Below are 23,876 nucleotides of genomic sequence, written 5' to 3' on the forward strand. Positions count from 1 at the left end.
TGAATAAGGAAGGTCATGGGAAGGGAGGTATCTGCTAAAATAAGATTTGCTAAGCAGCTACGCAGGACGTAGTGTCAACTGCCTTTTATTAAAGGAGATTGCAAATTTGTATCAGCTAAGATACCAGGTGGAGGGACATAACAGAGCAGTAGTTGAAAGAGTTCAAAAACTTTCCAAGGACTGAATGAAGCCTGAATTTATTCAAAAATGAAATTACAATGATAAATGCTGTTATGGCACAGCCAAGATGCCTCATATAACCTTAACCCCCTCTGCATATTGAGGCTCTTTTACGCTACATAAAACCACACTCGAGCTACAGAATGTGCAGCTGTGTTTAAATTGAGTTTATCACAAACCAGTGCTCCTGGGCAGATCATTTATTCATTTTAAAAAATTTGTGCATTCTCATCTTTGTAATTATAAGGGGAAAACCACCTTGAAAGCAAAGCAAAAAACAGATGCACCGGTGTCTTGTTAACCTCCAGAGAGCTGGAAAAGCAACATTAAGAGCAAAACTTCCTGCACACATCAATCACGGCTTTAGAGGCTGTAAAATATCAACCTCAGGTGACAAAGATTTTTTCCAGGCCGATGGGTCTTCCTTGCTCTGCCAGGACAGGCTGCCACTTCCCCGCAGGCAGCCCTCCCGCAGCCCGCAGCTTACCTTGGCATGGGCTGTCCCAGCACAACCGGAGGACGTGGAGATGGGGTTCAGCCAGTAGCAGGGCTGTCTGAAACACAGCTGGGTGAACCCCTCCTCAGGAGCCATAGGGACACTTGGGTGACAGCACTGGAAGTCCCTTCTTCTTTGTACTTGGTGGGAGCCACAACCTGCATGAAACCAGGCACCTGGAGAAGACTGACGGGTGACCACCTTGAAGTCTACGCTTTGGGATCTGTCACTGCTGCTACTCCAGTTAGGGATTTTTCCCTCTCCTTCCACTGCTGACTGACATTAAGAAATGTTGTGGCCAAGCTTGGGTTTAAATGGAGGCCGATAATGGGAAGCAAGAGCCTGCCACCTCCATGGCTTGACGTGGACAGCAGGGTGAGCTGGGGGAGAGGAGACAAGCAGTGGCAAATGGGCACCCTGCAAACCCCACGTCATGCCGGCCATGGGCAACTGACCAGAGGCGCAGAACCTGGCACAGAGATGCCACAACCGCTGTCACAGACAGAGGTGGCAGCGGTGGCTGGCCCTGAGGAGCTCAGCCTGCAGCACCGCTCTGCCCCAGCACCCGCACATCTTCCCCGGGTCAGAGTCCACCCAAACAGCAGGCAAGAGACAGCAAGTTGTGCTTGCATGGAAAGTGGAAGGCACGATGCCATACCCCTCGTGATATTTAAAAGCCACTGACAGTTTCTCTGTCCATCTAATGACTATTACACCAGCAGGCACGCTCGTTACAAGCTCCTGAGCAGGCATTAATATTCAATAGCCAGTCCAGCCTTTCACATGCGTACAGCTCAAGAATATTAAAACTTCCCCCAAAACGTTTTTGCAGTGCTTTCCTGAAACTGAGTAAGCAATGCAGAGCATTTTTGTTAGAAACATGTCTCCCCACCAAGCGTAAAAAGCCAGCAGGGCCAGGTAATGAGGCATATGAGACCTCCAGCACCAGCCAGGGGCACCAAGCATCTGAAAACAAAGCTCAGCACCAAGAAGCAGCTAACTCAAAATCTGCCAATACAAATGGCACTAGCAAACACCTGGCTGTGAAGCTCCAGTCCCCAGGAGACGATGGCTAAGCCAACTGCCGAGGAAGAAGATCCTTGAACGTGTCCTGCAACCAGCCAGAGCTCCGGAAGCGGCAAGCAAGGGCATCTTCACTTCCAGATCATGCTTTCTGAATTACGCCCATAAAAACAAGCATTCAGTAAATTCACTTGTTTGTGGTGCTATCGGTTCATAACATCTTGCTTCACTTAAGGGACAGGAGTTCTGGAAAGCTGCAGCACACACCTTGCGAATGGCCTGCTGACAGTCCCCGTTGGGGGTGATAAAAGACACAGGCAAACACCAGATCTGAGAGAGGAGAAATCACAGTTGGTGCGACTGAACAGCTCAGATCTGGCAAAACCTGCGTGCAACAAGTCATTTTGTCAGAAGAGAGACTCCCTCCTGCAACGGGCACAGCAACTGCTTCAGTTCTCCGCTCTGGAGGATCCAGCAGTACCTCGGCAGCCGTCGGCGATGGGATTTTTCTTCTGCAGACTCCTCTCCTCCTCCCGGCCAAGGAGGGAGATGTTACTGGAGTCACAGATTCCTCCTCCTGCAACTGCAGGCTGCTTTGGAGGGTCCAGCCACAGCTGTTCACGATCTGAGGAGGATGAAGGCAGACTCTTTGCTCCTCCACAAAGTGCCACCAGGGTCAGGTTTCCCACAGGGACAAGCCTGGCTGGGCCAGTCTGCCTGCAGGTTCAGGGTTCAGGTTCTTCCTTAAGGAGATCGGAGAGGAGGACTAGAGGATGAATTAAAAAATGAAGGATGGTCTTCCCTCACTTTGCATATCTCCTGAGAAAAACACAGCTCTTAGTAACAGAGCTTTTGCACCAGTTTTAGGAATGAATGCCATTTTAAGAAGCATGACACGAGCAGAATAGAAAGTTGTGGCTGGAGTCTACAGAGCTCATTCTCATTTGCTTTCAGATCATTACCACAGCTCCAATTACCCTCAGCTGGAATGAAATCCAGATTCCATTTGGGAAAAAAAAAACCCATAAAAATCTTCAGATACATCTTCTGACAACCCCAGAAAAGCCCCTGACCGGCCCAGGCAGAGCTGCTGCTCCTGGGATGAGCCTGGCGCACAGGAGTGCAGCACCCCCAGGCTCACACTGTGGTCCCCAGGGGGACAGGCACGCATGCAGTGGCCAAACTCCTGTCCTGACAGCCTGAGAAGGGGTCACAGCCATCACTGAAAGTACAACACCCAGCAACCCCCCCCAGCCGATGAGTTACCAACGCTGCCTTCCCTTCAGCTCTGATGAAGGGGATATAGGGTTTTCAAGTGTCTTCTAACATATTTAACAGATGTTGCTTCTAGGCCCCTTCCTAAGCACCACAGAGTATGCTTGCTTTCTTTTGAACACACATTTCATAATTAAAGTCGGTGCTAATGGTTATGCATCCACAACGTCCTCCCTTGTAACTCCCAATCCCCTCTCACGTGCAAGCAGCTCTCATCAACCAGCTCCAAATTGTCCTCCAAAGGAATGTCTGCTTCTCCCCAGATAAGTTTGAAGAAAGACAAAGCAATGTCTTTGGAGAAACACCATTTACCTGCTAAAAAAAAAAGCTTCACTAAAGAGAAAAAGGGAAGGATGCCCCATAAATGCTAACTGGCTTTGACGGCGGCTATCTGCAGCACGACCAAAAGCAGCGAGCTTTCTCCCCTCGCACCACGGGAGAGCTGCCAAGAACAGAGCATCCTGCACACAATGCCCTTTAGAAAGAAAAGAAAAAAAAAAAAAGAAAAAAATCCTGCTACCTCCGAGCAAGGAAAAGCATCCCTTCTGCACAGACACACTAGCCTGTGCGGAGCAGAGGTGAATGAGAAGCATGGCAAGGAAGGCTTGCAGCGCCCACGCCCTGGCTCCTGGCCCCCCGAAGGCATTTCTTTTCCTCCCTCCTCCCACTGCCGCCACCCCCACCTATTCTAAAATGACTTTGCATGAGCCACGTGCCAACTTTCAAGCATCAGCAAGATGTATTTCCTTATCCCAAGCCCAAGTGATACCATCCATCACATGCTTGTATTTTCAAGAAATCACAAGAACTTGGTGTTTGCACACCAGAACATACACACACACGCTCCCTCTGCCCCCGGGCATTCATATGAAACGCTTCTTGCATTTCCACTGGTGGGAAGTACGTTCCCGATGCTGGCACGCTGCATGGTCGGGGAATCAAAAACAAACCCCTTTGCCACTCTGACCAGTCCACCGGTTAACTCATTACGATAAACCCATTGTCCAAAACAAAAACATAATCTAATTGCTAAACCAGCTGCCCAAGTTTAGCCATCGCTCTTGGCAAGCATGTCAGGATCTCAGTATGCCTCGTTTTCAGCAAGCACCTCTGCAGGTGCAAGCCATGCCTTCCACCCTTGAAGTCTCCAGGTGTCCCTGTCACCCAAATCCAGTGTTTTCCAACCCAAGTGGATATTTAAAGGGATACTATCAGCTCAGAACACCTCTCTGAATACATTAAGATTACAGCAACTGAAATACTAGCAAGTATCCTTTTTTTCCCCAGTTGCTAAACATGCATCTATCCAGCTGCACCCTTTCCCATTTAGGCAGCCTGATCTCCCTTGAAAAGAGAGGGCAGAAAAAGAAATAAGGCTAAAACATATTTGTAGAAGTCACCAAAAAACCTGACATAGGGTCTCAAAGGCTGATGCATGAACTGTATGTAACTATAGCTACGTCTACGTTTTGCTGCTGTTTTTTTTTTCTCCAGCAAGATTTCAAGTAGATTGTGTCGCTTGATACAGGCAGTTCGATCATCAGGAAACATGCAACATGCAAGAGAAGAGAAAAGCTGACCAGGCTGTAGCTGGAGTCTTTGCACAGAATGCTGCTGGAGTGGGTTTCCACAGTATCTCGACTAACACAGATCACCAGGGAGAATTCCTTAAACTACTTGGTGCTTTCTTTGACTTTAAAAAGGTACACACCTACAGGACAAGAAACACTGAAATAGTCAAAGTACCATTGCCATCTCTTCCACCCTGGTTATTCACAGGTATCTACAAACCTACTGCGCAAATTATAAGCAGCATTTCTTAATAATAATAAAGGCATATTTCATGCAGTGCAATCCAGAAGAACTGCAATATTTCTTAGATTATGAGATGGATCCACCCCCCCAGCTCCTGCCTTCTAATTCCAGTGCAATTAGTGCAGGAGAACGTATAATTCACCCCACAGTTGATCCTATGGGTTTCCCAGTCATTAAGCAACATAACACAGAAAGGTTACATTTCCAGGAGGTTCAGCTGAGGGATGTTCTCTCCGATCCATTGAAAGACTCAGGGAGGTAAGGTAAGGATCTCCTTCATGGAATATTTGCCCCCATGGTTTAAGGATTCACAACTACTTTGCTATCCGAGTGTGACAATAAGCAGAAGAAATATATCTGGGGAAGTCAAGAAATGCAGAAATCAATGGGTTAATTAGCAGGTTAGTAAAACACAACCGACCCATGAAAGCTTTTATACAGCAAAAGGCTGATGAAGTGAAGATAATTGTTTGCATTTGTTATACTCTCAGGACGGTAGAGGATTATTGGAACAACGGAAATTTCAGGCATTGATTTAAAACATTTTCTGCTCATTAAAGCTAAAACCCAACAATTTTGCAAGAGCAAATCCTTCCACAATCCATGGGTAGGATCCCACACAACACAGTAATACAGTCAACATGAGCTAGGATAAATCACCTCGTGCCAAAAGAAATTTAACTTCAGTACGAGTTAAGCCCCATGAAGATACTGAAGTTGGACACAAACTATTTTCTAATACAGACAACAAACAAAGAAACTGATCCCACATACAGACATTTTGGGAAGCATCCTAGGAACATGAGGAACTGCACATTTGAAGAAAAAAAAAAGTCTGTTTTTCTTTCATTCACTGGAAAACATATTGCATTTGTTACTAATCTGACCTAAAAGTCACGCTTCAAGGAAAGACCAGCAGTACTCTGGAAAAGTGCAAGATCCTCCTCCCATGAGTATCAGTGCATCTTGCATACGCAGACAGCACAACCTCATTCCTAATAGTCTCACATCACTAAAAGCAAGAAAAAAAACCCCAATAATACATAATTTTAATTCAGATTGCCCCCTTGGTCTACCAGCATTCCTGTCTCACTCATGTCAAACTAATCAACACTCAAAAGAATATTGTCTTGCTTGAAAAAAAAAAAAAAATCATGTTGCATGAGTATTTTTAGTTGCAACCATTTCTAATCACAGATCACATGCTTTTTTTTTTTTTGGCCTTTTTTTTTTCCCCAGAGTCATAATCCAAGTTTAATGTTGCTTAGGCTACAAGGTAACCTCTATCATCAGCTCCCAACAACTGGCCCATGTTATTGACATGCCCATGAGCCCGGGTGGCAGAACCAGGCACCACGGCGCCAGCTGCGACACACAGAGAGCAAAGCATTGCCTGCACCTACACAGCGACAGCCTCATTCCGTAACTCAAAAGGTTTGTCTACACTTACACACGTTACTGCCGGTGCAAGCATCCCGCTGTAAGAGCAAACCCCACTCCTGCAGCTGGCAGGACTCTTCTCACCATTGCAATTCCCTGAATGGACTACGCTGTGCCAACAAAAAGCACTTTTTTTGCCAGCACAGCTGACTCCTCAGCAGAGCTGCTGCCAGCGTTGCGACAGCCACTCTATAGCGGCACACGCTTTTTTTCCCTCCCAGTTTCCTACACTTCCACCTCTACACAGAGAAACCCTAATTTAAGGCAAGAAACAAAGAAAAGCAGAAAATAGGTGAAAGGAAGAGGCGACGTGTGCCCTGCTGGCTGGCCAGCATCTCCCCACCTAACCTAAGGGAAGATGTGGGCAGATTATCTGCCTTTTTCCCGAGCCTCACCACACTAGATGAAATCAAACAAATCAAGCTGGAAGATCCTTTCGCCTGAATCAAAGGGCTCCCGATCGAAGCACTTAAGAAGAGTCGAGGCACCGGGAGCAAGGTGGATATTCAGCACTGGAGCAGGCAGGTCCCTCCTCTGGCTCTGCTCCACAGCCACCATGGGAAGCACCCGATGATGCTGGTGGGACCCCACGCAGGACAGCGTTATCCTGTCAGTGGGCTGCTGCAATAGCCCCCTGGTCTTTGTTCAAGTTTCATCTTAGGCAAGAAGAGCTTTTGAACCCGAAACCACGACAAATGGCTCCTACTGGGAAAACTGTGGAATATTTTGGGGAGGGAGTAATTGATTCCTCCTTTCTTTCCCCCACAGAGAAAACCTGATCTCCCTACCCGATTTTCACTTGTGAGTGGGATTACAGGATAACGCTCAGTTCCAGTGCTCGCTTATAAGTATTCCTGTGAAAAAACCTCAGGATTTTTTATAAAGGTACAAATTACCCAGCTGTGAGCAGGAAACACAGACCTACTCAACACCCAGCTGTTTTTCTCAGCAAACCTTTCATTCCAGATGATGCATTACGCGACCTTTTCCCAAACCGAGCAGAAACTTATTTGCATGGAAACTCACTTGTAAGCACACTTGCCTTGTTTTATTCCCTATCTCTTGTGATTCTCAGTACTCCGGCAGCTATTGTGCGCCGGAGCCCTGTGCTCTAGCAGGTTCCCCGGCAGCCTGATGCGAACCAAGGCTGGCAGACGCCTTCGCTGCCATGACCTCCCTGGAGCAGGGTGTCCCCCCTTGCCCCGGGTTCAGGGGACCGGGGTGACCTCGGCCGCAGCCATCCGGCCTCCAGCACGGCCGCAGACATCTCCCAGGGGAGGAGGCAGCCAAAAAAGCCTACTCACCAGAGGCAAAAGCCAGCATTTTTTTGAGGCCGTTCGGGAAGGTGGCAAATAGGAAGTCCGGATCTGAAGGAGTTGACTCAAAGCACCCTGCAACATTCATGCGGCGGGAACTTCGCCGGGTAAACCATTAACCACCATAAAGCAGAGCTGCGTAACTCCCTTTATCATCAGGCAAGACTTGCACACCCCCCCAAATACACACACGCGGGCTGCATGTGTATATACGCAGACATATATATAACTACAGATATACATACATACACAGAGAGAGAGAGAAAGACATACAAATACGCACATATGTAATTTTTCCGAGGGCAGGGGAAAACGCTGGCACTCCCCCCTGCTCGGGGCGAGGCAGGCGCTGCCACCGCAGCCCCGCGGCGGCGGCGGCGGGGCCGAGGGGATCCGCTCCGCAGCCCCCGACGGCGAAGGGGGCGCCCGCCCCGCTCCGCGCCCCGCGGGGGTGTAAGAGATGCGCGGAGCGCCCCGCGCCCGCAGTCCTGCCGGGATCTTTCCAACCCTCGCTCCCCCAAAATACCCCCCAAAAGCCGGAAAGCCCCCCCTCACCCCAGCTCCGCTCTTCTACAGTCCCCGCGGCAGCGGAGAGCGGCGCGGCTCTCCCCCAGCCCCGCCGAAGTTGCCGCTCCGCGGGCGGCGGCGAGCGGCCGCCCGGGCGGCAGCGGGGCAGCCCCAGCCCCTTACCCGGCTGGCGGAGCGGGGTCCCGCGGCGGCCTGGAAGCGGCGGCGGCGGCGGCGGCGGCGGCTGCTGCTGCGCGGGGGGGCGGCGGCTTCCTGGGAGCTACAACTCCGCGGCGGCGCCCGGGCGAGCCGCGCGCCTGCGGAGCGGCGGCGAGCGGGGAGGAAAAGAGGAAATGAGCGGGAGGCGCATTGGAGGGAGGGGGAGGAAGGAGCCGTCGCCGAGGGACCGGCGAGAGCGAGCGACGGAGCTCAACTTCCCCGGCGGGGCAGCGGGCGCGCCGGGGGGGCGGAGCGCACCGCGCCGCTGCTCCGCGGCCGCCCCGCGGCGTGCGCGGCGCCGAGCCCCGCGCAGGGGCGGCCCGCCCGCCGCTGCCGCCGGCGCTCCCGCCGAGCCGGGCCACTTGGTATCGCCCTGCCCGCCTCCCCGGGCCGCCGCCGCCGGCGGGCAGGAAGTGCGGGGCCGGCGGGGCAGCGCGGAGAGGCGGCTCCGCGGGGCTGCGCGCCCGCGGGTGGGGGGGGCGCCCGCCCCGCCGGCGCTCGCTGCCGGCCTCACGGGCAACGCGGGCGTGGGCATGGGGACGGGGGTGGAAAAAAGTTTGGATTTTTCGGGTTTTTTTTCTTGTTTTTTTAACCCCAAAGCAAATAAGGAAACGATGGAGCAGGACCTCCGCGGCACCGGCTCATGCCAGGCGCTGCGCGCATCTCCAGCGCGGCTGGGGGTGGCAAGTTTTCGGTGCGCGGGGAGGACGCTGCCAGCAGCCGTGGCGGCTCTGGAGCGGCCGCTGGAAGCGAGCACAACAGCCTCACAACGCGCCCCACGCTCCCCTGCTGAGCAGGGCGATGCGGACGAGCCCCCGTGCCACCCAAAGTGCCCCCCTCCCATCCCAGCGGTGCCCCCCACCAAGGCTGATAGCGGTACAGGTGAATTTGGTGCAGGTAAATTTGGTACCGTCAGCTGAGCCTGCGGATGGGTGTAGTCCCATCCGGCCGGAGACAGGCGCTCGCGGTTCTGTGCGAGACGTGAACTTGCACAGCTTACCCGCGTACCCCATCACAAAATGGAGGGGATTTAGGGATTGATGCTAATCTGCTTCCCGAGGGAGGTAATTGGAAGCGTTGCTCAGCAATATGGCCTGCAGCACAGACAAAGAAATGAATCCTCCCGTTAGGATTTCCCCCCCCCCCCCCCCAGCTCCTGCCCAGCACATTTTCAAGTCAAAAATATATGGAGAGTTTAATGTAGTTGCCACTGTGCCTTATAGGTAGCTTTCACTCTGCCTCCCCTTAGAGGAGACTAAGTGAGCACATTCAGTGCAGTCACGAGATAGGAACTGAATAGAGCTGAAATCAAGGCCACACCAGGAAAAAGATACTTAAAGATTTTAGCGACAAACCTTGGGAGGCAAGGGGGGGGGCGGGAACAAACAGAAAAATACCACCGACACCAAAGCAGCAGTTTTTCAAAGCTTATCTCTGTACTAAGTCCAACAGATTTTTATAAGGACAGCGGAAAAAAGAAACCAACCCTTTCACGTGTACTCCAAAGCTTGAGTACATTGAAACTGAATACATTGATGCAAACAGATAAAACGTTACTCAATGATAACCATTTTCTCCAAGGCCTTTCACAAAGAGTTCAACCATTTTGCCAGCTTAAAAAAAAAAAAAAAAAAGTCAGCCCAAGGCAAAGAACAAGCTTGGAAACTAAAGAACCTGAGCAGTTAAAAACTAGAAGAAACTCGACCAGGAACATATAATGGAAAACTGTATGCAACCACCATCGCTGCCAACTTCACATACTTGAAGCTGGGTTCTCCTTGCAGGAGATGATTACGCGTGAGTAATCCCCTTGACTTCCCCGCAAACCCTTCCCTGCGCGAGCATTGCGCACGTAAGCATGGCGGCCGTGCCTCTCCGGCTGCTCTGCCAGGGAGGGCGGTGGCGTGGGCAATGACACCACCCTCTGCCCAGGAATAGGTGGCAACAGAACAAGTACCTACTTGAGGCCTCCTCCGAGATTTACAGCTCTTGGGGCTGACGTCTGGTGAGAGGAGGCAGTTATGGCACTCAATCCCACTTTCATTTTTAACGCGGTTGTCACCCGGTAGCCCCAACAGCAGCAGGTTTTCCTCTGCATGGGGCTGCCCTGCATCCTGCAGTGGACACGTCATGAGCTGGGACCTGCAGCCATTGCTGGAGGCTGCAGCGGTTCCTCACGAGGATGCCCTGGTTCGATGGGGCTTGGCAGCTGCGAGCGCCCTGCCCTCAGTTTGGGGTGATCCTCGGGTGGGTGTCCCTGTGCTGCACTGCAGCCCATTCAGCACAGCACTCAAATGTTTCTGTCAGGAGCTGCCTATGCTGGGAGACTCCAGGACATTTTATGGTCAGTGGATACTTACTTGAGAAGAACTCATGGCTGCTCCTCTCTTCAAGCCCTCTAGTATTCTGCATATTATCCCATGATAACTTGCATAAATACTGAAAATAATTCTGGATTCAACAATTATTGGGGAACACAACAAGAACCAAATGAGGTGTTACTATTATTTATACCCAACTTCTTTCTTCAAGAATTGCACCCTTCCGTCTGTGACTGGATACAAGATGGTGCAATCCAGATGACCAACGGAAGAAACACCGCCAAGATTTCAGATGATTTTGAGTCCTAATGCTTGATAACAAGCAATTTCTGAGTTACAGAAATCCCTTGGGAAACAAGGAAGGATGACCTTAGAAAGTCATCGGCTGCTCACAGACAATCTCAGACAAAAAGAAGCTGCAGATTGATTCCTGCAATGAGTTTGTGAGGGCTGTTGCTCCTGCTCTGCAGCCTCCCAGCTCTGCTCTTCTCTTCAGAGAACGTGCCACATGAAGACAGTCAGGCCCTGCACTTGCCAGTTAAGATCCATATGTAGGCAGTTACCTTCTCATATTATGCACTTAAGTGCGTACTTGAGCATAATACTATGAGAACTTCATGTTCTGTGAAATACTGTGTTCAGTTTTGGGCCCCTCGCTACAAGAAAGACACTGAGGTGCTGGAGCGTGTCCAGAGAAGGGCAACGAAGCTGGTGAAGGGTCTAGAGAACAAGTCTTCTGAGGAGCGGCTGAGGGAACTGGGGTTGTTTAGCCTGGAGAAAAGGAGGCTGAGGGGAGACCTCATCGCTCTCTACAACTACCTGAAAGGAGGTTGTAGCGAGGTGGGTGTTGGTCTCTTTTCCCAGGTAACAAGTCATAGGATGAAAGGAAACGGCCTCAAGTTGCACCAGGGGAGGTTTAGATTGGATATTAGGAAAAATTTCTTCACCGAAAGGGTTGTCAAGCATTGGAAGAGGCTGCCCAGGGAAGTGGTTGAGTCCCCATCCCTGGAGATATTTAAAAGACGTGTAGATGTGGCACTTAGGGACATGGTTCAGTGGTGGACTTGGCAGTGCTAGGTTAACGGTTGGACTCGATGATCTTAAAGGTCTTTTCCAACCTACATGATTCTGTGATTCTATGAAAGTAGGCACATTTGCAAGATTGGGCCCACTGGGTGTATCTGGCTTATTTGAAGCTCTTCTGTTGATGGTGTTATGTTCATTAAGCCTATCTGTAATATTCCCATGATGACCTAGCATGGGCCTTCTCAAACTTAAATCCATAGCAGCTCTGGCATCTCACCTTTTGTTTGTTTTTTCTTTCTGCTTTTCATTCTGTTTCCACAGTCAGGAGAGAGAAACAAAGAGGGATTAAATTAGATTCATCTGGATCATTCCAACTATGCTGAATTTGAAAATACCATGTGAAATTCCTTCTGCTGTCTGGGGTATAATCACCAAGGGATTAGATGGAAACTAAAGTATTTGATGTGTGTGGCATGCTGCTATTCTTTACGTATCTGCCATAATAATGTGATCTTCAGAAGGCTATTGGTAATCTTGAATTATTACCTGCCTTCCTGTGGTTTGGCATGATAAACTCGAGGAAGAGATTAAAGCAATATTTACCTTTTTTGAGCTGTTCATCAGCTTGACCTGGACAGCCCAGCACCAGAAAAACAAAAGAAGAAACTGCTGGCAGGGATTAAGGATTCAGCCCACTCTTTCCCCGTTGGTCTCCTGATACCTGTCATGGTTGTTGGGATGGAAAATGCTGGTGCTTCAGGAAGGGCTGGTTGGCAGTGGCGTCCTTGAAGGCGGCTGATTGCTTCAGCCGCTTTCAGGCCAGGTGTCTCGTGGAAAGCTTGTGTGGGTCAGACAGGCTTTGATCTGCCTCTCCCAGAAGAGCCAGGACTTGCCTCCACTGCAGACAGTGACAGCAAAAGCACGTCTTCTGGCTTTGAGCTGGGGACACGGTCATCCTGGTCATCCCCACGCGGCCCTCGTGGAGGCGGGTGGCTCTTCTCCGGGGGGAGCTGCTGGCCAGCAGTTTAAGCTGGGAAGGAGTGTCCTGCCTGGCCAGGGCATTTGCAGGACAACCTTGCGGGAGCGGTCAGAGGAGCACCCCCCTCCATCACTGAACATCCTCACAACTTACATTTGATGGAAGAAAGCAATGTTTCAAAAGACACTAATTATTTTTTTCATCCTGTTTTAATCTTGCTTTTGGAAATCCCTCACCGAGGAATCACTTCAGAGAAATTCAAATGAAAACAGCAACGGAGAAGTGCAGCCGGTGTTATTTCACTGTGATAAAGCCAAGCTGGATGGCAGGTGCTTGGGGAAACATGAGGGAAAATTGTTTATCATCAGAACTATTTTCTTTGATAAGTTTTGTCTTCCAGTAAAAAAAACCTGGATGTTCATCTATAAAGCTTCCCATTTTTTTGCTGCCAGATGCTGGGGCTTGAATCTTTGCCTGCATCAGTTTAACCCCTCTTTGTACTCCTTGCATTTGCATTTCCAGCTTGGACATCAGAGGCAAATAAACATAACTTGGGAAATGCCAGCTGCACACATTGCTCTCACCTGCAGTATGGGCAAGCAGCATTGCCTGAACAGGCAGACCCAGTATTTAATGTACTACCAAAACAAATATGCCAAGGGGTTTTGCCAGTCATCTGGATCACAGAAACTGGAGGTGGAAAAGAGCAGGTAGGTTTTTACAGTGCATTCTCCTGCCAAAGCAGGATTGTTCCCTGCAGTATCTTCTAGTGTACTTTCCTGGCCTGTTTTAAATGACCTTGGAGGATGGAGAGAGGCAGGAGGGGGAAATCTGCTAGTACCCTCCAGAGTCTCTTTGTCTAGTTTGAATAATATAATGTGGAGCAAGTGGAAATGGGTGTTCAGAGAATTTACTTACAACACAATATTTAATGTAGGTTTTTTGCATGCTTTTTCATCTCCAACCTACTTGCTATGCCTGCCACTGTGCCAGTGACATCAGATAAATATAAAAAAAAAAGTAACAAACACAGTGGCAATATTCCATCATTGCATGATTTCTGCTCTTTCTCTTAGCAGGAGATTGTCTTGGGTGCTTTCTTCCCCTGCGAGGAAAAATGAATAGTAAGAGCTGTGATGATTGGCAGAAAGCCTGAGAACAGCAGATGTGAGCCTGCACAGCTGGACAAAGAAAAAAATGCACTTTGCTACCTACATTTGTATTAAGGTTGCCCCAGGGATACCCCAGTGCCTGCGGGGGACTTAGCATATGAGCAGCCAAAGCCATCAAGCACATTTACATCTATAAGAACACTTGGTGTCCTTTTCAAAGTCAAAGAGAACAATGGTTAAAGCAACATAAAGGAAATTTGGCTGCGTGGTTTTTCTCTCCGATAATAGAATGACTGAGGGAGGAAATATTAAAAAAAAATTAGGCCTGACGGAGGTGACAAATTTATGAATTAAACCAGCACATTTTCATTTCATTTACTGTTGTCTACCAGTTTATTACATGGGAATCCAAAAGAGACTTGATTTTGCCTCCCAGGCTGCAGTTGCTATGCCAGACACTAAAGTTAGATGTTTTAAATAAGATTTTAATATTAAAGCTGCTTACACAAAAAAGGGAAAAACCTTGCTAAATAGGGAAAATTAAAAAGCCTCATTTCTCTCCATGGTGCTTTACTGTAGTTTTGCACTCTGGGGTTTGCCACAATGTTTGCTGGGATTTACTATCAAAAAAAAGTGGGGGGCAGGGGGCGTGTTAACTAAAACTAATAAAAAAATTGGAATTTCCTGTGCTCCATAGCCTGCACACGCTTATTTCGAGTTGCATCTTCCAAGAACCCAGTTCTCCCGCGGGCTCTACGCACAAGGATACCTGCTATCAGGGCAGAGCAGCAGGGTTTTGGGTATCCACCCTTGATCCAGTGGCATGCTGAGGGCCTCAGCAGTTTTGGTCTTGGCATTCCCACCCGGGGTTTTAACCCACACCAGCAGCAGCAGCAATATCAAAACACAAAATGCTGTGTCTAACTTGTCTAAGCAGAAAATAACAGGGAGCCTTCGAAATGGAAGAGGTCCCACAGAGCCATCGAAAGACGGTCGCGTCTGTGGGATGCAACAGAGCGAACTCTGCGTTTGTGGTCCAAAATGGCAGATTTATGCTGAAAGAGGTGGGATAGAGTAAGAAAACTCAAGTGTTTCTATGCAGCAGAAAATACCAATGCTGTTACTTTTTTCTATTCTGAACCACAACAGCAAAATGCAAAAGCCGGAAATTAAGTGTGAAAAATATCTGTGTGCTTAAATGAAAATCAATGTTTTAGCCTGGCATTACAAAAGCTTTAAAAAGCAAAACAAAACAAGTATTTTTGTTCAATCAGGGCAATAAAAAATAATATAGTAAACCCGGTATTTCCCCACAGCGACTTTCGGTTTTGCTAAGGCCACTTTTTTTTCATACGGCTGAACAAAAGAGGAAAAGAAAGAAACCTGACAGCGCTTTCTGGGATGTTGGAGCCAACAAGATGCTAATTTAGCACTCTGCTGGCCTGTGTGCTCCAGGATGCCTTCCAGAGGCCTGCAAGAGCTACGGGACCCGACCTGCCAGCATCAGGATGCTGCTGCCCCAGCGCTCTGGGATTAAGGGGCTTTGTATCATGCTGCACCCTTCACCCGGGGCTCAAGCCTTCTTGCTGGGACACCCATGTCCTCACACCACTTCCATCCGCATAAATTGACCCTGAAATACTTAATATTGAAATTCCTTTCAATACTTAAAGGGGGCTTATAAGAAAGATGGGGACAGACTTTTTAATAGGGTCTGTAGCGATAGGGCAAGGAGTAATGGTTTTAAACTAAAAGAGGGTAGATTAAGACTAGATATAAGGAAGAAATGTTTTACAATGAGTGTGGTGAAGCACTGGCACAGGTTGCCCCGAGAGGTGGTGGGTGCCCCATCCCTGGAAATATTCAAGGTCAGGTTGGACGGGGCTCTGAGCAACCTGATCTAGTTGAAGATGTCCCTGCTTGTTGCAGGGGGGTTGGACTAGATGACCTTTAGAGGTCCCTTCCAACCCAAACTATTCTATGATTCTATAATATTTCACTCCTTGAAATCAGAGCTTGAGGCAGCAGAATTGGGACATTCCTGCAGTAGCACGAAGGATCTGGTGATTATCTAAATGCGTAATCAATACCACCATTTAATTATTAGTGTGCATTTGTCAAATGCCCAACAAGGTGATTACCCTATTTAAGGATTTTCTCCAGGCATAAACCAACCTTTTTGTAAAATTCTAACTTTTTTCTTATTGAAAGTGTTGTTAATTAATACTTTTATTGTCCTCCCCTGTGATTTGCTTTCTCTTAATTACCAACAGGAGCAATACAAGAGTGCTCCATCGCCTGTGCCAAAATTAATCTGACTTCCTCCAAATTGCACTGAATGATCCACATGGCTTTGCCTTCGGATACTGAGCAGGAGACCTTGATCCCATGGGAAATGCTGCTTTATGAGGTCCTCTGATTTCACAGAATCATGGAATGGTTTGGGTTGGAAAGGACCTTTAAAGGTCATCTAGTCCAACCCCCCTGCAACGAGCAGGGACATCTTCAACTAGATCAGGTTGCTCAGAGCCCCGTCCAACCTGACCTTGAATGTTTCCAGGGATGGGGCATCCACCGCCTCTCTGGGCAACCTGTGCCAGTGTCTCACCACCCTCAGCGTAGAAAATTTCTTCCTTATACCCAGTCTGAATCTACCCTCTTTTAGTTTAAAACCATTACCCCTTGTCCTATTGCTACAGGCCCTGCTAAAATGTTTGTCCCCATTGTTCTTATAGGCCCCCTTTAAGTACTGAAAAGCCGCAATAAGGTCTCCCCAAAGCCTTTTCTTCTCCAGACTGAACATCCCCAACTCTCTCAGGCTTTCCTCATAGGAGAGGTGTTCCATCCCTCCGATCATTCAAGCATGCGGACAACCATGTTTCACTCACTGGGCTTTGCCTGAAAAATCCGCATGCGTTTCCCATCGGATGGAGGTCGCAGCGTACGATCCCACAAAGCCACGGCAGCCTGCGGGCTTAGCAAAAGGCGCTGCTAAGGCCTCCGACCCACTGGGCACCAGGGTTAGGTTGGACGGGCTTAGCTGGGACAGGCAGCAACGGAGGCTCAGTGCATGACCTGGTGGGTGCAGGAGGAGGGGGAGGCAGAAGGACACATCGACGTGGTGGGCCTGGGACAGGCACACAGGGGAGCAGCATCCCCCAAGGAGCTTGATTGGCAGCTGGTGCTGCTCAGCCGATGAGGATACCACAGCAAAATGTAGAGGGCTCTTGCTGAAATGGGAGGACTTTTCTGAAGGGCAGGTTACTTTCTGGCCCTGCCAAGCATCCTGCCCTACCTTTGCCACAGCACTACCAAAACATGCATTTTTTATGAAACAAGAGAGAGAGGGGCAGCAACTTTGCAAATAAAAGCAATTGCAGTTTTCAGGGAAGTATAATCACCTTTTATCACAACACAAACCATGAGGCATTTTGCTTCAAGCAGAGGATATATTTCCCCCTCCAAACAGACAACAATCCAATAAAAGAGCCTGCTAGCAGGATCCTGGACAACACATGACACCATGTTCTCATCAGCATCCCGCTGGTGTTCTGGCAAGGTACTGGTGCTCATGGCACCCGCTGGTGCGGCCGCTCTCAGACGATACACCCAACAGTGTTCAAAGGCAAACAGTGGCACAGCTTATTGAAGCCACAGCAGCTTCTCTGCACTCAGATTGCCATGCAAATACCGCCAGATTTTTCATATTATCATGATACCATGTGTCCTGTTTTATATAAAATGATATCCAGGCAAGTAAGAGAAGTTCAGTTACTTACTCCATGCTGGGGGTGTCTGAATGACATTAATTCTGTCTGATAGAGACTTTTAGAGACATTCCTTCATGCTGACAGAGATTAAGAAGCAATAAAGGGCACCCAATGAGTTCCTAAACCAGATGAATTCCTAAAAAGTGCTGGACTGGGTCACCTTTAACATAAACTGGTAGAGTTTCAGCACTGCTTAATTAATGACAGTTTGGCCTCAACCATGCAAAGAGCACATTTCTGCCCTTGGATATGTGAACTCCCAAGAGCAACGCAACTGCCGCTTTTCTTTGGGCTCCTGTTGGGAACAGCCAGCCTTTAATGGCATATAAAATTTAGGTTTTGGTAACAAAAAGGTAGGTAAACAAGTTACACTAGCAGGGGCAGAAAGCAAAAAGTAGGGACTCTGGAGCCTTTGGGGTTTTCCAGTGTCTTCCTCTCCTGGCTGCTTCTCTTTATGGTTTTCTTTCACATTGGCAATACATTTTTCCATTGGAAAAAATGTCATTTTTTCTGAGCCATCCCTGCAGGAAATCTCCCATTGTAGCGGGGTCCTCTCCGCCAGGCAGCAGTGGGTGCTGGCAGCTGCTGTCCTCCCCAAAGCAGGTCCCACCCAGGTGGTGGTGTTGAAATAAAAATACAGACATCCTATTAATAGCCAAACTGTAGACAATTCCAGATGTGGAATTTGGTTTCTGAAATTACAGACCCGACCAAGCCAGGCCTGAACCAGTAAAATTCAGCTGTGTTTCCTCTGACTCATAACTGGTTTTTCAGAGAGGTTTTCAATGAAATTTCTTCAGCAATTCCTGTGTTGTTGTCTGACTCATACTGAAACACCAAAATCATTATTAAAGTGAAATCATAGCAAAGGAGGTGTGAATACTTGGTATTTACCAGTTTAAAATGCATTAGAAACCATATTTCGCTATGGAGCACGCTTTGTCCAATAATTAAATACTGTATTATTTACAAAAGCAAGCAAAAAATCTGTCATATAGGGCACAGAGGAAGTCAAGCGCTTAAGAAACAACAATTTTGAAATGTAAGGTTAACTTATTCTTCAGTAAACCTTCATTTATCCTCCTGGCACGTGTAATATTTGTGTTCAGCATCCCACCCGCTTTCAGTCTGAAGCCCCCGTCCACTCCAGCAGGGAATAGGATGCTCAGCGTGAAGGATGAGGTGTTCAGATGACCCAGGGATGGGCAGTGGTACAAAGTACATGGCTGTGAGCAGCGCTTCCCGATTGTGGGAGCAGAAATGCATGCAGGGGTGGGGGCAGAGGTGCACCCACAGCCCCCCCCAACAGTGCAAAGTGATGGGAAAGAGGAGTTGGGCAGGTTGCTGAAGCCTCCATCCCTGAGGAAAGAACCCAAACCTGTTGTGTTTTGCTTCTGTTAAAGGGTGATTTGCTGCAGGAGGACTGGTGGTGTCATGCAGGCGTTAGTCCATTGCCCTCCCCATGGGTTTGCAGCATGGGAGCAGCATCCCTTTGCTTGATGCAAAGCTGGGGGGGGGACGGGACGGGACTTGGCCCCCATCCATGGCAGGAGCCCAGCTAACCCTGCCTGGGTTTTGCAATGCCATAAAGCACAGGGGGCTGTGAGGTGGACATCAAAGGTGGTGGGTTTGGGGAAAAAAAAATGCTGCAACAACAATTGCAAAGCAATTTCTTTGCTTTTTAAATTAAAATTAAAAATTCCTGTTGCTGTGGAAGAAGGGACTGAAAAAAATCTCCCAAGTCTGGGAGCTCATATTTACCCTCTCACCAGCTCTGTAGACACTTAATTTGAACACTGCTTCATCTCCTGTCTCTCTCATGTATCATCGCTAATTAAAGTACACACTCTGCACTTACCCAAACGAAGATGTGGGAGGCAGAAGAGGTTCAATCTCATTTTCTACTGCTGTATTGCCTCTGTAGAGCCAGCCACAGGGGAACCGGGGTCCTGCTCAGAGCCTGGCGGCTGCAGCATGGACCCTTCACCATCACTCCATGCGATGGAAATCCCCAGCGTGTGAGTGGCAACCTCCAGGGGAAAGGGCTCAGTGAAAGAAGTGTCTGTGATTCCCCAGGCAGATGGGGCAAGCCTGGCAAGGGACGGAGTGACACCCCAACGCGGGCGCTTTTCCCCACATGTCTGTGCTGGAGTCCACTCTGTCCCCAGCCGAGGAAGCCAGAGGAGCTCTGCTGGCAGCAGCCTTGTAGGTCCGTGCTTTGGTGTCTCCATGCCCTCCAAACATGCCTCATAACTTCCAACTCAAGTGAAATTTGAACAAAGCCTTAGGGCTGTAAGGACACATTTCCCCCAGCCTGCACCCCAGAGAGACAACCCTCTGGCATGTCCCCTAGAGCCCAGCCATCCCCGACCGCACGTCCACTCGCTCCCAGCCAGCAAAACGAGATTGCTAATGTCTCCCCAGCTTCTGGTTCCAGGCTAGAAGTCTGTCTCCTTCAGCCTCCCCACTGCACCCCTGCTCCACTTTACTCCCATCCCAGCCAAAATGTGGGGGTGTTTTTGGCAGTGCCCAGTTCTGCAGCCACACTGGTCCCTGTGCTCATCGCAAACCCTCCTGCCCCACTATGCTACAGGTGGCATCAACCTGTAACGGGTAAAGGGTTACTTTAAAGCCTATGAATACCAGGGAGGGAATACAGACGTTACTAGGCTCAGAGATTATGAGTGCCTCAAAAGATTCAAGGAGATGGTGTCAGAGAAGAAAACGCTGAACACAGTGTGTTTAACATTTGGCCAAAGTCATTCCCTCATCCCCGTCTGAAGCGCCAGCATGCACTCCACTCTGCATGAGCCAAATGCAACCGTGTCCATAAAAGCTGGGGAAAAGTGCTGCTGAGAACTTCCACAGCTCTGAATAATTAACTCCCAGAACTATAAAAAGCTACGAGGGAATGAAATTTAGAAAAATCTAGTTTTAGGATAATTATAGTACAAATCAGGAGAGCACTTAGACCCAAGACAGATGCATTAGTAGGACAACTGAGCACAGTGGGTCAAATTCATACTTGACAGAACTGCATAGTCTTCTACAGAGCTCCTCCTGGGATGGATTCAGCCCAGGGAGAGAAAGCAGACCCTGTAGTTAGATTGATGAAGTGAGTAGAAATCTAAAATAGCACCTCTTAATATAGAAAGCATAGAAGAAATGAGTGAAATTGTTTCAGGTTAGCATTCCTGCCCCAGCTGTAAACAGGGAGGGATATTTTCTGAAATATTTTGTTATAACGCTAGTTTAGCCTGCTTCCCCCCACCCTGCCTCCACTATCACGTCTACTGTGTTACAACTGGTCCTATAAAATCTCCATTTGTTTGCAGACCTTATCACATTTGGGCTTTTTTCAAAGCTCCAAATGCTGGAATTCATGTGTTGCTTGTGAACACAGACTTCAATTTTCAAACCAATTATATTTCTAGTCCGTATTTTTCATGGCAAGTTTGAAAACGTTAACCCTGAGCCCTGAGTCACCAGCAAGCAAACAGATGTTTTCTTCCAGTTTCCCAGTTTTTTAAGCCAGTCATTACAATGTCCAGTTCAAGGTGTTGAATCCTTGGGACTACTCATTTAACTTGCCACTCTCAGGTAAGGGGATGTGGGATTTTTATAGCTTACAGACTGACATATGTAGTCAGGCTGTATAGTGGGCATGTTTTAACTGAATACTGAAGGAGCCAGCGTTGGGTGACTGGTTTATGGCTGGCACCATGCAACCCAAGTGCCAGCATCTCAGCGGGCTCCCCGAGGCTCTGCACAGGGCTTCCCAGGACAGACTCTGGCCTTTACGTGTTGCTTCCTGGAAAAAGAGCATACCCACACAAGAGGCAGAAGTTTATTGCCTTTTTTTGACAACAGCAACAGATCACCTGAGAATTCAGTTTTATGCAAGCCAGAAGTGGCAGGCTGCTCACAAACTAACAAACAGGAAGATTATCACTGCTCCAGGAAAGATGTTTTAATGTCTGTCCTGGTTTCGGCAGGGATAGAGTTAATTTCCTTCCTAGTAGCTGGTACAGTGCTGTGTTTTGGATTTAGGATGAGAATAATGTTGATAACACACCGATGGTCTAGTTGTTGCTAGGTAGTGCTTACACTAGTCAAGGACTTTTCAGCTTCCCATGCTCTACCGACTGAGAAGGCTGGAGGTGCACAAGAAGCTGGGAGGGGGCACAGCCAGGACAGCTGACCCCAACTGGCCAAAGGGACATTCCATACCATGTGACGTCATGCTCAGTACATCAACTGGGGGAAAGCTGGCCGGGGGGGCCGCTGCTCGGGGACTGGCTGGGCGTCGGTCAGCAGGTGGTGAGCAATTGCATTGTGCATCACTTGCTTTGTATATTCTTTTATTATTATTGTTATTAATATTTTATTTTATTTCAACTGTTTTTATCTCAACCCATGAGTTTTCTCACTTTTACTCTTCCGATTCTGTTCCCCATCCCACTGGGGCGGGGGGGGGGGGGGGCAGAGTGAGCGAGCAGCTGTGTGGTGCTCAGTTGCCAGCTGAGGTTAAACCACGACATGTCCAATGCCCTGGTTCAGCGTGACTCTCGGTGGCACAGGACCAGGCACTTCCACTCACACCTCCCGGCCAAAGACGTGCAGAATGGCAGAGGGGTCTGTCCTGTGTCAGCTCATGTTTCCATGAGCTCCATGTTATGGCATTATTCATTCCCAGTATAAAGTTATTGGGTACGGTCATAGCATGCTATCAAACGAGCGCTCTTTCCATAATGGTAAGCCATGGTTTTCTATAGACTTCATTTATTAAGAGCATTGGCATCCTTCAAAGTGAAAGGCTCTCCTATAAGCCCATGCCATTCCTTGAACTTAAAATGTGCATAAGAGGAGATGTATTGTAAGCAGATACAGTCTCCTTCATTCGCAAGTGCGGAAGCTGTTTGACATCACAAAAAGCAACTGTAGAGAGGAAGGAAGGGTTACTGTATCAATCAAAAATGCATCCAGCTCTGCTGTGGGGATCTTGCTGCAAGGGGAACAAAAGGCCATCTCTACGAGACTCAGCTTTTTAGAGCTCTTAAGCTCTTAAGTGGATGGCAGGTAAAGCATCACATATTTCCCTTGTGTCCAAAAACATTAGGGTCAATTGAAGAGAAGAGCATGTGGTAAGGGTACAGATGATGAAGAAATGGAGAGTACGCTTATTAGCTTATAGACAAGGCAAAGCAAGTGGGAGCTGCAAGCACAGAGGAGGGCAAGATGACAATTCAAAGTAATGCTGACAAGTTGGGGAAAAGGCCTGGAAAAACGGATGCGGTTCAGTAGAGACGCATGTGAGGTAGACGGGAACAATCAGCTGTGCAAACTGGGTTTGCCTGGGTTCAGCTGCAGCAGCTCTGCCAAAAAAAGGTCTGAGAGGGTGGTTGTGGATTGCAGAGTGAACATGAATCAACAGCGTCACGTTGTTGTGGAGAAGACAGACGTTCTAGGGTAAATAAAGGAGAAGCAGAGCCCATACAATGGGAAATTACCCTTCCACACCAGCCAGAGTGATGCACTGTGGCTTGAGGAGTGGCACTTGCAGAGATCCTGGCTGCCGAGCAGGGAGGTGGAAAACACCCTGAGAGCAGAGGCTGACTGAATTGGGGTTTAGCCTAAATATGTGAAGCCTGAAGGGAAACATAATTCTCCAGCTATGTAAAATGTTGTTTTAAGTGGAGGGGGATATCTGCAGTGAACAGGAGAGATGAGCTTAAATTAAGGCATGTAAGAGTCAGAGCACGCATGGGAAAAAAAAAAAATCTGCAGGTAAGGGCAGCAAACCATTGGACTGGATTTCTGGGGGGGATTGAAATTTCCATCACACTATGAACAGGTCAGACAAGTGGTGGTTAGGGATGATAAAGTGGTACAACCTGCCTTGACGCTGGAGAAAAGATTAAATGAGCCCTTGTGAATCTTTCTAGTCCTGTTTTCCTGTGATTTATCAGAGGATTCGCAGCTGCAGTTTTCCACGCTTTCAGGGTTTAAAAACACAGCTCTGCTGGCCAACACTGCAGTGGAGATGTGGGAGAAAGTGGAAGCCCTCTTGTCTAAGCCCAGACACCCCACCAGTTTTGGAGCAAAGCTCCCGTGAAGTCACCAGCAAGCTGTGCTCCAGTCTCCTTAGGAGCTGAGAAAGTAACGCTCAAAGCTTTTCTCTCCAGTTTTTGTGGAAATAAAATATCAACAAAAAATTATGGATGGGCCAAAATAAGAGCAGTATTTCAATTCAGATTCCAGGTTGTTTAACCCTTTCCTCTCCCATCATCCCTTGTCAACATCTAGGTCTCTTCAAAGTCAAGGTGAGAGAAGAAAACTCAAATTCCTGTCCTGGAAGTGCCAATGCCAAGCTGTTGACTTTTCTGAATTCCTTCTG

The 23,876-nt window shown here is 48.5% G+C and overlaps 1 protein-coding gene across 3 annotated transcripts in view; it reads right to left on the minus strand.

The window, feature by feature from the left end:
* Positions 1-23,876, minus strand: part of HPCAL1 (hippocalcin like 1) — an 83,914-nt gene that overhangs the window by 58,494 nt on the left and 1,544 nt on the right. Inside the window, exon 1 of one of the 3 annotated variants that reach the window (XM_076332792.1) lies at positions 8,236-8,506. The exons of 1 other annotated variant lie outside the window; for it this stretch is intronic. The gene's annotated coding sequence lies outside the window, so the exon portion shown is untranslated. Of the gene's footprint in view, positions 1-8,235; positions 8,507-23,876 lie in introns of those variants that run through there. One more of the 3 variants, XM_076332789.1, reaches the window with a different exon arrangement.

The sequence above is a fragment of the Aptenodytes patagonicus genome, chromosome 3, assembly GCF_965638725.1.
Source record: "Aptenodytes patagonicus chromosome 3, bAptPat1.pri.cur, whole genome shotgun sequence".
NCBI lineage: Eukaryota > Metazoa > Chordata > Aves > Sphenisciformes > Spheniscidae > Aptenodytes > Aptenodytes patagonicus.